General features: G+C 42.5%; 1 long non-coding RNA gene across 2 annotated transcripts; it reads left to right on the top strand.

Annotated features, from left to right (window-relative positions):
* The first annotated feature begins 4,216 nt into the window (after window positions 1-4,216).
* LOC123054481 (uncharacterized) lies at window positions 4,217-10,549 on the top strand. 2 transcript variants are annotated; one of them, XR_006426192.1, is made up of 5 exons: window positions 4,217-4,864; window positions 4,936-5,000; window positions 5,246-7,361; window positions 7,462-8,024; window positions 9,247-10,549. It is a non-coding gene; the product is annotated as an uncharacterized lncRNA (long non-coding RNA). The 2 variants fall into 2 exon arrangements; XR_006426191.1 differs by lacking the exon at window positions 9,247-10,549 and having other exon boundaries at window positions 5,252-7,361; window positions 7,462-7,707.
* The last annotated feature ends 1,987 nt before the right edge of the window (window positions 10,550-12,536 follow it).

The raw sequence follows: 12,536 nt of genomic DNA, 5'->3' as shown, positions 1-12,536 counted from the left end.
CACTGTCCTCATATGCCTCAAATCCTTGATATCCCTCTTCTTCTTCTTCTTACAAAACTGCTTTCAACTTGGCTGTTGCATTCTTGCTTTCTTGTGTGCAAACACCAGCAGGATGAGGTGTGCTAGAGTTGCTACATTGACTCTCAAAAACTACTCCTTGCTGATCAACAGCTAAGACAGGAGGCTCACTCAGATCTAAAACAACAGGCTCTTGGTACACCACAGTGGACAACTCTGGCTTCTCAAAATGCTGCATCTCAAAATCAGTATCAGGGGGTGGACAAGCCCTGACTAGCAAATCAAGCACCAATTTGTCCTGGATCTTCCTCTTTATCATCTGTAATTCTGCATGACTGTCTACCAAATCTAGCCCTTTCTCTCCTAAAGATGGATTTTCAATGTGATACAAACAATCATATGCATTAAATCCTTGGGTTTCCATCACTGCAACCAAATTCAGATAAGTAATATCTGAACCACACAGCTTCATCTCCAATGGTTCTCTTGCATCAAAATGGATCCTTACTTGCCAAATGTCTTCATCCAAACTACAGAACAAATTAAATTTCATGTATTCATTATAATTACTCTTAATTTGGAGAGCAACAGTACAGTACAGAACAATTTAGAGTAACCTGTAAGTCTAATATTTACTATTAACTCTACTATTACAGATGTTATTTCAGCACAGAACAATGCTATTAAAGTAACCTGTAAGTCTAATATTTACAGTACAGAACAATGTACTTTACTATTTCAGCACAATAGCAAAATCAAGGAAAAAGACAAGGTCATAATCCCAAATTGTTACTGTAATTGAACTAATTTGAGAGTGCAATACACTGAGTTACTAGGTTACTGTAATTGTCCTATACTAGTCACTACAATTAGACAAACCCTAATCCCCAACTGGATAAACAAGAAGATGAACAAACCCTAAAAATCCCCAATTGGATAAACCAGAGCAGGAGGAGGACAAGGGTACTTACAGCACGCCGCCAAGTCCATGCGTCAACTCATGGCTACTGCTAGGGTTCGCCACCCACTGCTGCGCCAACCGCAACCGCTGCTCCATGCTGAGTAACATCGACTCCTCCTCGTCGTCGGTCGAGTACGCGGAGCTGGAGTCATCGCCGCCATCGCCGTCGACGCCAGCCGTTCCGCTAGGAGGCCAGAATGACATCTCACCGCCGCCGTGGACGCCCTCGCCGCCGCTTGGCGGAGTCGCCGACGCCATAGACTAGGGTTTGAGCGAATGAGGAGAGGAGGAGGGGAGGGGAATGGTGCGGCGGGGGCGAGCTGGTGCGACCGGACCGGGTTGGAGAGCAGCAGCGCACCGACTCGTCCTAGTCAGCGCGCGGGCACGCGCCGATTGGCCAGCGTGGCACCTGACGGGTGGGCCCGAGCTGTCGGATCGAGCGTCAATACGTATAAATACGCGTTTTAGCCTTATTTGAAAAAACCTGGAGCAATCATGGTACTGACATGCAAAAATTAGCAATCGTGGTACCAATCTGCATGTGATGCCCCAATTGTGGTACTTCTGTGCAATTAACTCCTTAAATATGGTACTGCTACATGCTCATGGATTCGGGAAGTTCACGAGACGTCACGTCTGAAGCGGAAACGACGGATGGAACGCACGGGGCGAAGAGTCGGCCTAGCAGTTATGTTTAGCTCTTCGGTTTCCACATGAAAACTTCTGCCCTGGAGTGGAATACTCCCTACTTTCTGGTTTATAGGGCTCAATTCAAAAATCTCACCAACCAAGGTAGATGGTGAGTGGTGGAATACTTTTTGTAGTTTGCAAAAGCACCCAATTAATGCTCTTGTTTTTCTCAAAAAATTATGTTTATCAATGCATTAATTGCAATGCATGCATGCCTAAAATACATGCATTGATCAATTTTTTCTTAATACTTGCATGCAATAATTTAATGCACTTTGAAATTTGAACTTGTGATGGAAACAACCAAATTGAGCCTTACAAAATAAAAAAACTTAAATTTTGAGATAAGCCCTATAAACCGTAAAGGAGAGAGTAGTTTTTATCGCATTGACTTTGCTATGACTTTTGCATCGAATTACTCACGAGAAAGTGGAAATGTCTCGTTGATGATCAACTTCGGTTATGTTTTTCTTTGAACAATTTAGCTGCATGTAAGCCGACCGAAATTTTATTTTGGATTAGTCGATTTTGTGTGCCATTGATCTTGCTTCGTGATTCGTGTTTTTTTTTTCTGGTATGTTCTCTCAAGTGTTTGGTCTGTGCTAAATCGACTGAACACATATTTTGGTCAGTCGATTTCTTAATAGGCGATGCCCATTACTAGGAGCGACCCACCAATCCCCTTGTCCATTTGTTTTTCTGTTTTTATCTATTTTTGCTCTTACTTTTTATTTTCATTTATTAGTTTGTTTTTATTTTTCTTTTGTGCTTACTGTTGAAATGTTGAGTGAGCGTAAATATACACACACGAATATTGTACAATATGTGCCAAAATTGCATTATTATATGATTAATATTTGCATATTAAAAAAATGCAATTCAGTGTAAAGTTGTGTGCAAGTTTATGTTATTTTTTTTCATTTTCTTTCTTCCTAAGGGGTAATACCAATACTAATTCATTCTTATTTAAAAAAATAATTATTTAAATCTTGTTTTAGTTTTCTTTTAATTTTTCTTTTCTTTTTTAAGGGTGACACCAATGCCACTAATTCATTCTTTCATAGGAAACTTAGGTTTTGCAAAAATTCTACTATCATATATTTATCTGGCATATTTTAAAAATAGCAATTTTTGTGTATATTTGTGTAAATTTTTTCATTGTTTGCTTTAGATTTTTATTCATTTTCTTAAAGGGTAATAACAATGCCACTAATTCATTCTTCCTTAGAAAATTTATAATTTTGGTTATTATTATTATTTTATTTTAGGTATCTTTAATGGTAATACCAATGTCACTAATTACACAATAATATTCCTGTTCTTGCATATTTTAAAAAGTGCACTTTTTTGTATATAGTGTGAAAATTTTGTCATTGTTTGTATTAGTTTTTTCTATGTATTCTTTCTTCTTAAAAGCTAACACCAATGCCACTAATTCAACAATAGAAAAACTAAATAATTTGATTATGATTTTTAAAATTTTCTTTGTTCTGGAAAGTAAATAACAAAGCTACTAATTCCTTTTTTTCTTATAGATCTTCATTGTTTCAAATTTTTTTCCTTTTTTTTCTTAAAGGGTAATATGAATGACACTAATTTATTCCTTTTTAGAAGTATTCTTTTTTGGGAAAATTTCCCTATTATATTCCTCCTAGTTCAGTTTATGTTATGTTAACTAAGCCCAAGAATTTGGTGGGCTTCTGTATTTTGGTTGCAAGAGTTTGAGTTTCTGTTTTTTTAGTATGTGTCTTTTTTTGTGGGGTATATGTCTTTATTTGTTGATACTTACTTGGTTTTTGTCGTATTACAGTATTTTAGTTTGAAAAAGAATACTACTTTAGATAAGATTTTTAGCACATTCGTGTATCTATTGAGTATGTCGTTCTTTGTTCATGCTGCTAACCAGATACTGATACATACGTAGAGGGAGGGAGTTGATTTGAAGCTAGCTAACTTTAGTACGTAGTTTAGCTTACCTGAAAGAGAAGCCAAGGATATAAGGTGTTGCATGCAGTGTGTTGGACTACACATATGAACTTTTCTGCATGGGCTGGGCGGGATGCTTTTCCACTCGCGTAGCTCTGCCCGTATCTAGCCAGTTGTGGGGAAAAAGTGTCTAAAAAACGTCTCTAAAAAACAACGAAGAAACAACCACAACAGCATGGGACACACACAATTGCATCAATCTTATAACAAGTTTGATCATGTGGTGGTTGACTTATGTGTGATATAACTAAATCTCATCTGGATAAGATTTAACAAATCCCATTGTTAGAGTCCAGACCAAAATAAAGCCTTCTCAGGCGTTTGGATTCTCGACCGTTCGATTGTCTGTCTAAACGAATCCCGGCCGTCTGATCTTCAGATGAAACAATCTAGACCGTTGGATCTCAGACATCTCAGACGAAACGATATGGGCCGTCGGATCGAGGCTTGGCATGCCACCGCCTGTAAATTTGGTGGCCCGCCAGGGGTACTTCCGTCATTTCACCTGGTGGCGTATAAATCCAGCGAGCCAAAACCTAGCCGCCACCTCCCGCACGCGGCGCACCCCGCTCCGTCCTCGCCTCGCGGCTCCCCTCCCGTAACCCTACCCCCTCCTCTCCTCTGCGCCGCCGCCGCCGCCGCCGCCAGTCCTCCTCCCCTCACACCGCGCCCGCACGGCCCTGCTACGCCGCTGCCGCTCGCCCTTTGGGTGAGAAACCTAGCCGGCTCCACTCGCGCGCCTCCCTCCCTCCCAGTCCTTCCTCTCTCCCATCGCAGTCGCCACCTACCGCTCGCGCCGCCGCATCCCCGTCGAGGTCGTGCATCACATCTTCGTGAGTTGAGGAAGCTGGCGCTGCTCTTCCCGGAGGAGCGCGCTGTCGCACCGTCAACGGGAGAAGGTCAGGCGGAGCGCACCGTCGCCGCTGGCTGGCGCGTCGACGGGAGGAGGCCAGGCAGTCCGCGCCGTCACCCGCTCGTGCTCCTCGCTGGTGTGCGCAGCCACGCCTGCTCCACCCGAGCTCGTGCACGCCGACCACCCCCGGTCCTGACCTAGGGTTTGGTGGGGTGAGCTTGCAGCCATCCGCTTCGGTGGCCCACCAGCCGCGCAGCATCCACACCCAGACGGGAAGAGCACATGTCGTCGTTGTTCTATCAGGAGGAGAGCACCGTCACCATCACCCAACCGTCCTCCCCCCCTGATTGTTTCAGGTTGCTCTCTCTCTCTCTCTCTCTCTCTCTCTCTCTCTCTAATGTCAACTTGGTTACCTCTTATTTTACAGATTGGAAGTGGCTTGCACACATAAATCCAAGCAAGTTGACGGGAGGATTCATCTGTGCATTTGAGGTAACTTCCCTTTTCTGCAATTTAGATCATGATGAGTGTCACAGATTACTTCTGAAATTTATGCACCCTGAAACCTAATTTGCAGACTCGGAATATAGTGTCAGAAATTCTCATATTCAGGTCACAAGATATTGGTGCTAGAACTTAAGCCTTGTGATAAGCTCATAGTTTCCCCAAGAAATGCATCCGTTATTCAGTTTTCATGTCTAAGCTCTAACATATCAATATGAACTAAATGGCTAAAGCTACAGGGAGACTCCTGCAGCAGTTGGGCTCTGGTACGGCAAGTTCTGCAATGCGGGGTGGAGCGGCTATGGAGGGAGGACCCCTGCGATGACCTCGATGCCTGCTGCAGCGACCATGACCACTGCATCAAAAAGGAAGGTACTAACTAAGCTACATACATATTCCTAGCTTCGGGAAGAAAGGACTAGATCGGTCAACACGGGCTTCCCTGAACAACCATACATCATGTTGCGTTATTTTGACATGCGAATTCAATTGCTAGCAATGATTGATGGGCTGAGCCAGCAGTGACTTTTGTGGCTAGAAAGTTTCAGACTTTTTAGTCTCTGCTTGCTCTATTCTGTTCTTTCATTTACAACCACTATTTGAACAGCTCTGCATGATAGGTATAACAAGTTGTGTTGTCGTCTTATTCTCGAATAACTAGCTGCAACTGCATTTGTGTTGCGTTGTGGCGTGATCATTGGATGGTGGATTAGCACCAGTGCCTAACTATGTTCCTAGAATGTAAAATTTGGATAAGCATAGTTCACTTTTGTATCTCAGCCTAGATTGATTGAAATAATTGCTTGCAAAAACTTATATGGTAGGAAACTAAAAACTAGATAAGATATGTAGATGCAATCTTTTGTTTCCTGTATAGGATAATTTGTTTATCTATTTATTTGATCCTTACCGTCGGTTGTCCATGATGGAATGGAAGTTAAAGTTAGCATCTAAACTGATGGAATGGAAGTTAAAGTTAGCATGTAAACTGATTAATTAATGAATATTTCTATCTCCACTATTCTGTTGTGTGGGCAATTTCTTGCCATTGGTCCATTATAACCCTTATTAGATATGCTGCAACATGCTCCTATCTGAAATTGATGATTCCTATTTTTTGTTGAAAATTACTTGTCTATTTTGCATCTAGAATTTTAGTTTAGATAAGGTTACTCTCAGGAAAAACTAGGCAGCAGGAGGAAAAGGTATGCCCCGAAGGCCAACTCTGCCTCTTATATCTTTATTAGTATTTTTATGTGTTTTGCTACACAGCCGTGTGTTGATTAGTGCGTACATAACTCACCCTGATCGTTCGATTGAACATGGCTACTACACCTGAATTGCAGAGCTGGCTGGGTTTTTTTGATTAATTATATGGTGATGCCGTCATGAGCTCAAGGGTTTGCGGTTGTTTTGTAGGCAGCGGCTCAAAATTCAGAAACAACAAAAAAACATTAGGTTGATTCAGCAGACGAAAAAATTAGGAATAGGATCTTCATATCTATGTTTACTCGAAAAAAAATTAGGTATACTAGCTAGCTAACTGTATCTCTCAGTCTCATGATTATCCTGTAGCTAAGTCTCTTCCATGTGCATATTCTATGTTAGTGCATAACCTGTTAGCTGCTTATTTACTCTTTGTTTTAATTGGTTAGAAAAAGCACTACATGATCATGGTTCTGATTGTACACCTTTTTAGCTAATGGTGTCCTTAAGCATGTGGTTGCCACTGAGACGCTAAGAGATGCCGCAGATAATTAAACTAATCAAGGCACAATTTTTTGACCACAGATCAAGCTTATCTCTTCTGCAGAGAAAAATAATGCAGGGGAAAAAGCATGGCGTGCCACCAGCTCATCTATGAGAATTGTTTATTTAGCTTTGCGTAATTATTGCAAGCAACAATTATTTGATTATTATTCTGTTTTCGTGCATTTTTCTAAGATTGTCGTTAACCACCTTTAGAAATAACTCATGCATTTTATAATAGTATGACTGAATGATTTTTAACAAAGACAATTTCTGAACCCTGTTATCATAGAATGGTTATTGTGAACAAAATACCAATCCTTTTCTTCATTTTCTCTATCAATGTGTTGCCGTTTCATCATACCCTCGGTTTCATCTTTACATGCCTCTTACCTATCTATGTGTTACAGCTTGTATGTCATTTGTATTTTATTTCTACTGTATTCTATAATCTGATGCAATTATGCAAAACCATAGAAGATTCTGACAGACTAAGTGGTTCTTAATTCTCTGTTCGAGGAAATTTAGAATGAAGGCCAAACCGGCTAAGTGGAAAGCAAAGTGGTAGATAAAATTGGAAATCTGCTTGAGATGGACAAGGTGCTAAGCCATTTATTACAAATTGTAGATGTACACTCTATCGTTGTTGTATCCATTGCACTCATGGGTATCCTTGTCCTTTGTTAACATGGTTCTGCAGGTTGCATTTCTGCCTTCCAAAATTCGCTCTTCCAGATCACTAAAGGTGCAAAAGTTGATCCAAGAGCGACTCTGGCACCTCACAACCTGCTAACTAATGCATTATTGATATGTATATTCTCCATTAAAATTTTGTGTGTTCTGCGCTATTGTCACCTCTTTTCTGTGATATATAACAGTGCCTAGAATATAATTGGTTATGTTCCTATATTTAACTTCACTCTAGGTTGGCAAAAATTCATATTCTGTTCAAAAGCATGTCATCAATAGTCAAATGCTTCAGAACAGAATGTGTTGTTTTATTTTTTATTTCTATCATATATATTCTGCTTTGTTCTACATATGTATGATTTATACTGGGGCATATGTATATCATGCTTGCACCTTAATCTTTCCTTGAGAAATACCAGAGGATGGGTCACTACTATAGATAGGTACCGTGCGCCAAGGCACACTCCATCATGTTAGTCTATGCCCCCTTCCTCGGGTTCTGGATTCTTGGCATGCCTATTGTTGTGCTCAGGCTGATGAGGCATCCTTGCATTAATGGATTGAGAATCAAAGGTATAGCCCTTTTCATAACATTGGCTCTATTTTTCTCTCAGTTTTTGGGCTTCGATCTATTTTCAATGCTGGTCTAATGGGAACAAATAATTTTGCCAAAAGGGGCATATGAAATAGATGTTTAGGCATACAAAATGAGTAATGAAGTCAATTCAAATTTGTCATGACATGATTAATGGATGATAAACCTTTGACACAAACTAAGTTATCAAATTTGTCTTAAAAAATGTTCATATCAAGCATACAACATTCAGGTTAGATGCATTGAGTTTATGTTAGTGTATCAAAACTGTTCAAATTTTTGACAAAAACTTCAGTACCATCCAGAGGGAATAAGCACTTCCCTTTATATAGTACAGAGTGTTAATCAGTATTAAAGGAGTGACCGTGACAGTGACAGTGTCACTCCATATATTACTATGCCACACTGGGAATAGAGAAATAGAGCAAACTTATTAATTCCAAGATATGCCGCCACATAGGGATGACGCAGACACGCAGTACTACAGCTTCCCTAAAGTATTGAATGCAGACTATACCCTTATGTGAAGTCTTCCGACCTTGCAGTGTTGTTTTATTTTATAAAGGCATCATCATGGACGATTACAGTTACATTGCCTCCTTCAAATTGATATCCATCAACCAGTTAAGAACTCCCTGTTTTGCCACATAATATCAAGTGAAGGTTGTACTCCCAAACTAATTAGTGTGTTTGGGTTGGTAGATACCGTTCATTGATCCCTAGACTTTTGACCAATTTATGTTCACGACATCTTCCGTGTATTCCATTTCTCATGATTTACGATTCTCAGTTCTGCCAGCTCTGTGGAGACATGGAACCAAAGCCGTGAGGCAGACATCATCATTTTGTTAGACCAAGTGTGGAGTTGCAAGTTAATCCATGAGCTACAAACATTTGATTTTGCTCCCTGGTTCATTCAGTAGGTTTAGTTCCAAGAATAGTATTTTCTTTCTTTGATTACCGTATAGAGAAGAGTAACTAAGAGACCCGCTTGCCTCGCGGATTCCCTCTGGGGAGGTCATTCCCTCTATTTGCTTGTGTTTTTTTGTGTTGTCATGCAGATTCAGGCAATTTTTTACCCAGACTAAGCAAACAGAACACAAAAATACACAAGCAAATATATCAATGTTCTCATTCTCCTGCCCATGATTCAGGATCTCATTGCCTCTGTTTGCTTGTGTTTTTTGTGTTACCATGCAGATCACAGGTTGAATGTATGAATATCTAAGCGGACTACTTAATCTATTTACTGAAGCAAGACATGTTTATATGTCTAAATGTCTCGCGTTGAGAGAGAAAAAATAGCGTATGTCGATCTGGACAATATATATATGTTGCTTACATGTTTATCCTTCAGAGTATTCCAAACCCCAGTTCTATGTCTTTTTCTTGAAACTATTGTTTTGTTGATTCAAATTATTTAATGAACTATGTTTTTTTAATCTTATGTAATTAAATGTCAATCCCAAGGCGTCTTTGTATATTTGAAGTAATTCTCAGAAGGTCGCATCCAACGTTTACGAGTCGAAAGAGTTGATGAGTCATTCCAAGGTTGAGACTCATAGACTAGTCTAGACTAGTGCGAGACTAGTCGACATGGTACTGTAGCACTGAACTTACAGTACATAACTAATAATACCTAGTAGTAGTATGTAGTATTACACTATATAAGTATACAAGTATAGTATACAATTGAAACAAGCAAAGTGGAGTCACTGAGGCAGAGCAGCACCAGCAACTAGCAGCAAGCACAGCAGCACCAGCAGTCTATCTGCGAGCAGAGCAGCACCAACAGCAAGCAGAGCAGCACCAGCAGTCCAGCAGCGGAGCAGAGCAACAGCAGCGGCAAGCCAAGAAGAAAGAGGAGGAGAAAGGAGGGGCAAGGCAGAGCAGCACCAGCAGTCCAGCAGCGAGGCAGAGCAGCACTGAGGCTCACCTGCCTGAAGAGGAGAAGAGCACAAGGGGCCGGCGGCTCGAGGAGGGGCGTGAGACGAAGGAGCAGGAGGGGCGCGAGACGAAGGCGATGGTGGAGCTTCAGATCCGCGACGTGGGGCCGGCGACGGTGGAGCTTCAGATCCGCGGCGGCGGGCGTCCAGCGGCCGGCGGTGCGAGGAGGGCTCGACGGGCGCGTCCAGCAGCCGGCGGCGCGTCCAGGTGAGGAGGGGAAAGAAAGGATTAGGTCTCCCCCGGGATGAGGCATCGTATTTATACTCCCCCAGTTTTTTGAGTCGTTCGACTCGAACATGTCGACTAGTCTGGACTAGTCGATGACTGGCTCGACTCGTACAAGTAGTCTACACGAGAAACCGAGTCGACAGGCAGTTTGCGACTCATAGACTAGTCGAGCGACTAGTCTAGACTAGTCGTTCGACTCGTAATCGTTGGTCGCATCGAACTTATTATTATTGTTTTGTTCTAAACCTTGAAACTTCTGGTGCATTATGCTACATATTATATGAAATGCATCTATGAAATGTAACGAGTCTTCATGCTTTGGACCATTGCGTTCTGAATTACTGGGCCGAATATGATTGAATCAATTCGAGATGCTTCAATGGCTTTGTTAACGGGTTGGATATGATGCACCCAGCCGGAGTTTCACTGGCTTTGTTACCGGGTTAGATATGATGCATCCGGCGGGGTGGGGCAAGCCGCACTTTCTAACTACTCCCCCCGTTTCTAAATACTTGTCTTTCTAGGCATTTCAACAAATGACTATATACAGAGTAAAATGAGTGAATCTGCACTCTAAAATATGTCTATATACATCCTTTGAAATGTTTAGAAAGACAAATATTTAGAAACGGAAGGAGCAGTCTGTAGAATTATTGCGTTGGAATGGCCTCACGACCATTACGAGTTCGGACGAACGACGGCTTGCCCGCTGGCCGTGCGTGCCCCTCGCCCGTCACCGTGTATACAACGCGTCCGTCATGAGATCCGGAATCACAGCGCCGGCAAATCTACCGGGCACCGATCTGGTTCGGTGTTATCTTGTGGGCGCCATCAAGGTTTGGCATCCGAATTTTTTTGAAAAAGATAACGCCTACACATGTGGATCAATATCCATTTGTGTTTGCACGAATCTTGGCATATTTTGCCAGATTTTTTATGCCACATAGGACTGGGCTGGAGTGTGGGCATTCGTCCGATCGCTCACACGTCCGTTTCACCACGCGGAGGGGCTGGTGTGCCGGTGTTTAGCAGTTCGCCCACACATCAGTTTTCACGCACGTAAAGGGGCTGGTGTGTGGGCGTTTATCAGTTCGCCCACACGCCCCTCTCCTCTCCCACACCCAAAGTTGTGCAGTTGTCATGTGTTTTGCAGGGTACATGGCAACTGCCCTAGTGTGCTTGTAAGCAGATGACAACTCTCTTTTTACCCGAACATGTTATTTTGCCATGTTTTTTTGTAGTGCTGCATGACAACTGCCTAGTGTTAGTAGGTGGCAACTCCTAAAGTTTAAATCATGGCAACTGTAGTAGACCAGACCATACATGGCAATAACTGCAGTTGTCCAAAAATGACATCTGGCACTTGACCTGAGATGGCAACTGCAGTTGAGCAACCATGGCAACTGTAGTTGTCAGACATGGCAACTGTAGTTCAGCAACATGGCAACTGGAGTTAAACAAACATGGAAGAGGGTCCGGACCATGGCAACTGCGGAGACGCGTGGTGACTGTCACGCGGGGCGCGCGGGACCGTGAGGTAGGAGGCTGGACGTACGGGTGTGTGGGCGTTATCTACTTTGCCCACATGTAGCCGTGTGGGAGGGACCGCGAGGCAAAAGAACGGGCGTGTGGGCATTACTTGTTTGGCCCACACGTAGACGTGTGGACTGGTTCTCTTAGATACCACACGAAACATGTAGCCAGACCCTTAACGCCCACACGTGTGGGCGTTATCGAGACCCAAATTTTTATTTGCTTTGTAAACACTGATCGCGAAATATTCTGTGTATCTACTTTGTTTCAATTTTTTTGAAAGCAACATGTGGCTTTATTACTCAACGTGCGGGCAGATCGCCCAAGACACATTCACCCACTTGGGTAGGTACATCCGATTCCCACTGCATGTAGTGGTCAGGTTCACACATACGGCCAAGGCTAGCCAATTCGTGAGCGACAGAGTTTGCACTGCGTCTACAAATAGAGATAGAAAATTTAGAGAATCAGAGCTTCAATTGGTATTTCCTGTCCTCAATCACAGCTGCATACGCCGAGGAATCCACCTTGCGCAAGTCCAATGCCTCAACCAGAAGTTGCGAGTCCGTTTCAAGCTCCACCCGGACCAGGCCTAGCTCAGCTGCAGTATTGATCGCCTGGGACATAGCTACAGCTTCAGCAGCAAAAGCATCACTTATGTTGTCGCTTCTCCCTGCCCGGGCACATAGCAGGTGGCCATCTCTTGATCTTACTACGAAGCCCCAACCAGCGTGGTGCTGACCAGGAACAAATGAGCCGTCCACATTTATTTTGTATTCAGA

This window comes from Triticum aestivum, chromosome 2D (genome assembly GCF_018294505.1).
Source record: "Triticum aestivum cultivar Chinese Spring chromosome 2D, IWGSC CS RefSeq v2.1, whole genome shotgun sequence".
Classification (NCBI taxonomy): domain Eukaryota; kingdom Viridiplantae; phylum Streptophyta; class Magnoliopsida; order Poales; family Poaceae; genus Triticum; species Triticum aestivum.
The sequence above is the reverse complement of the archived record's forward strand: the minus strand, read 5'-3'. Positions and strand labels throughout refer to the sequence as shown.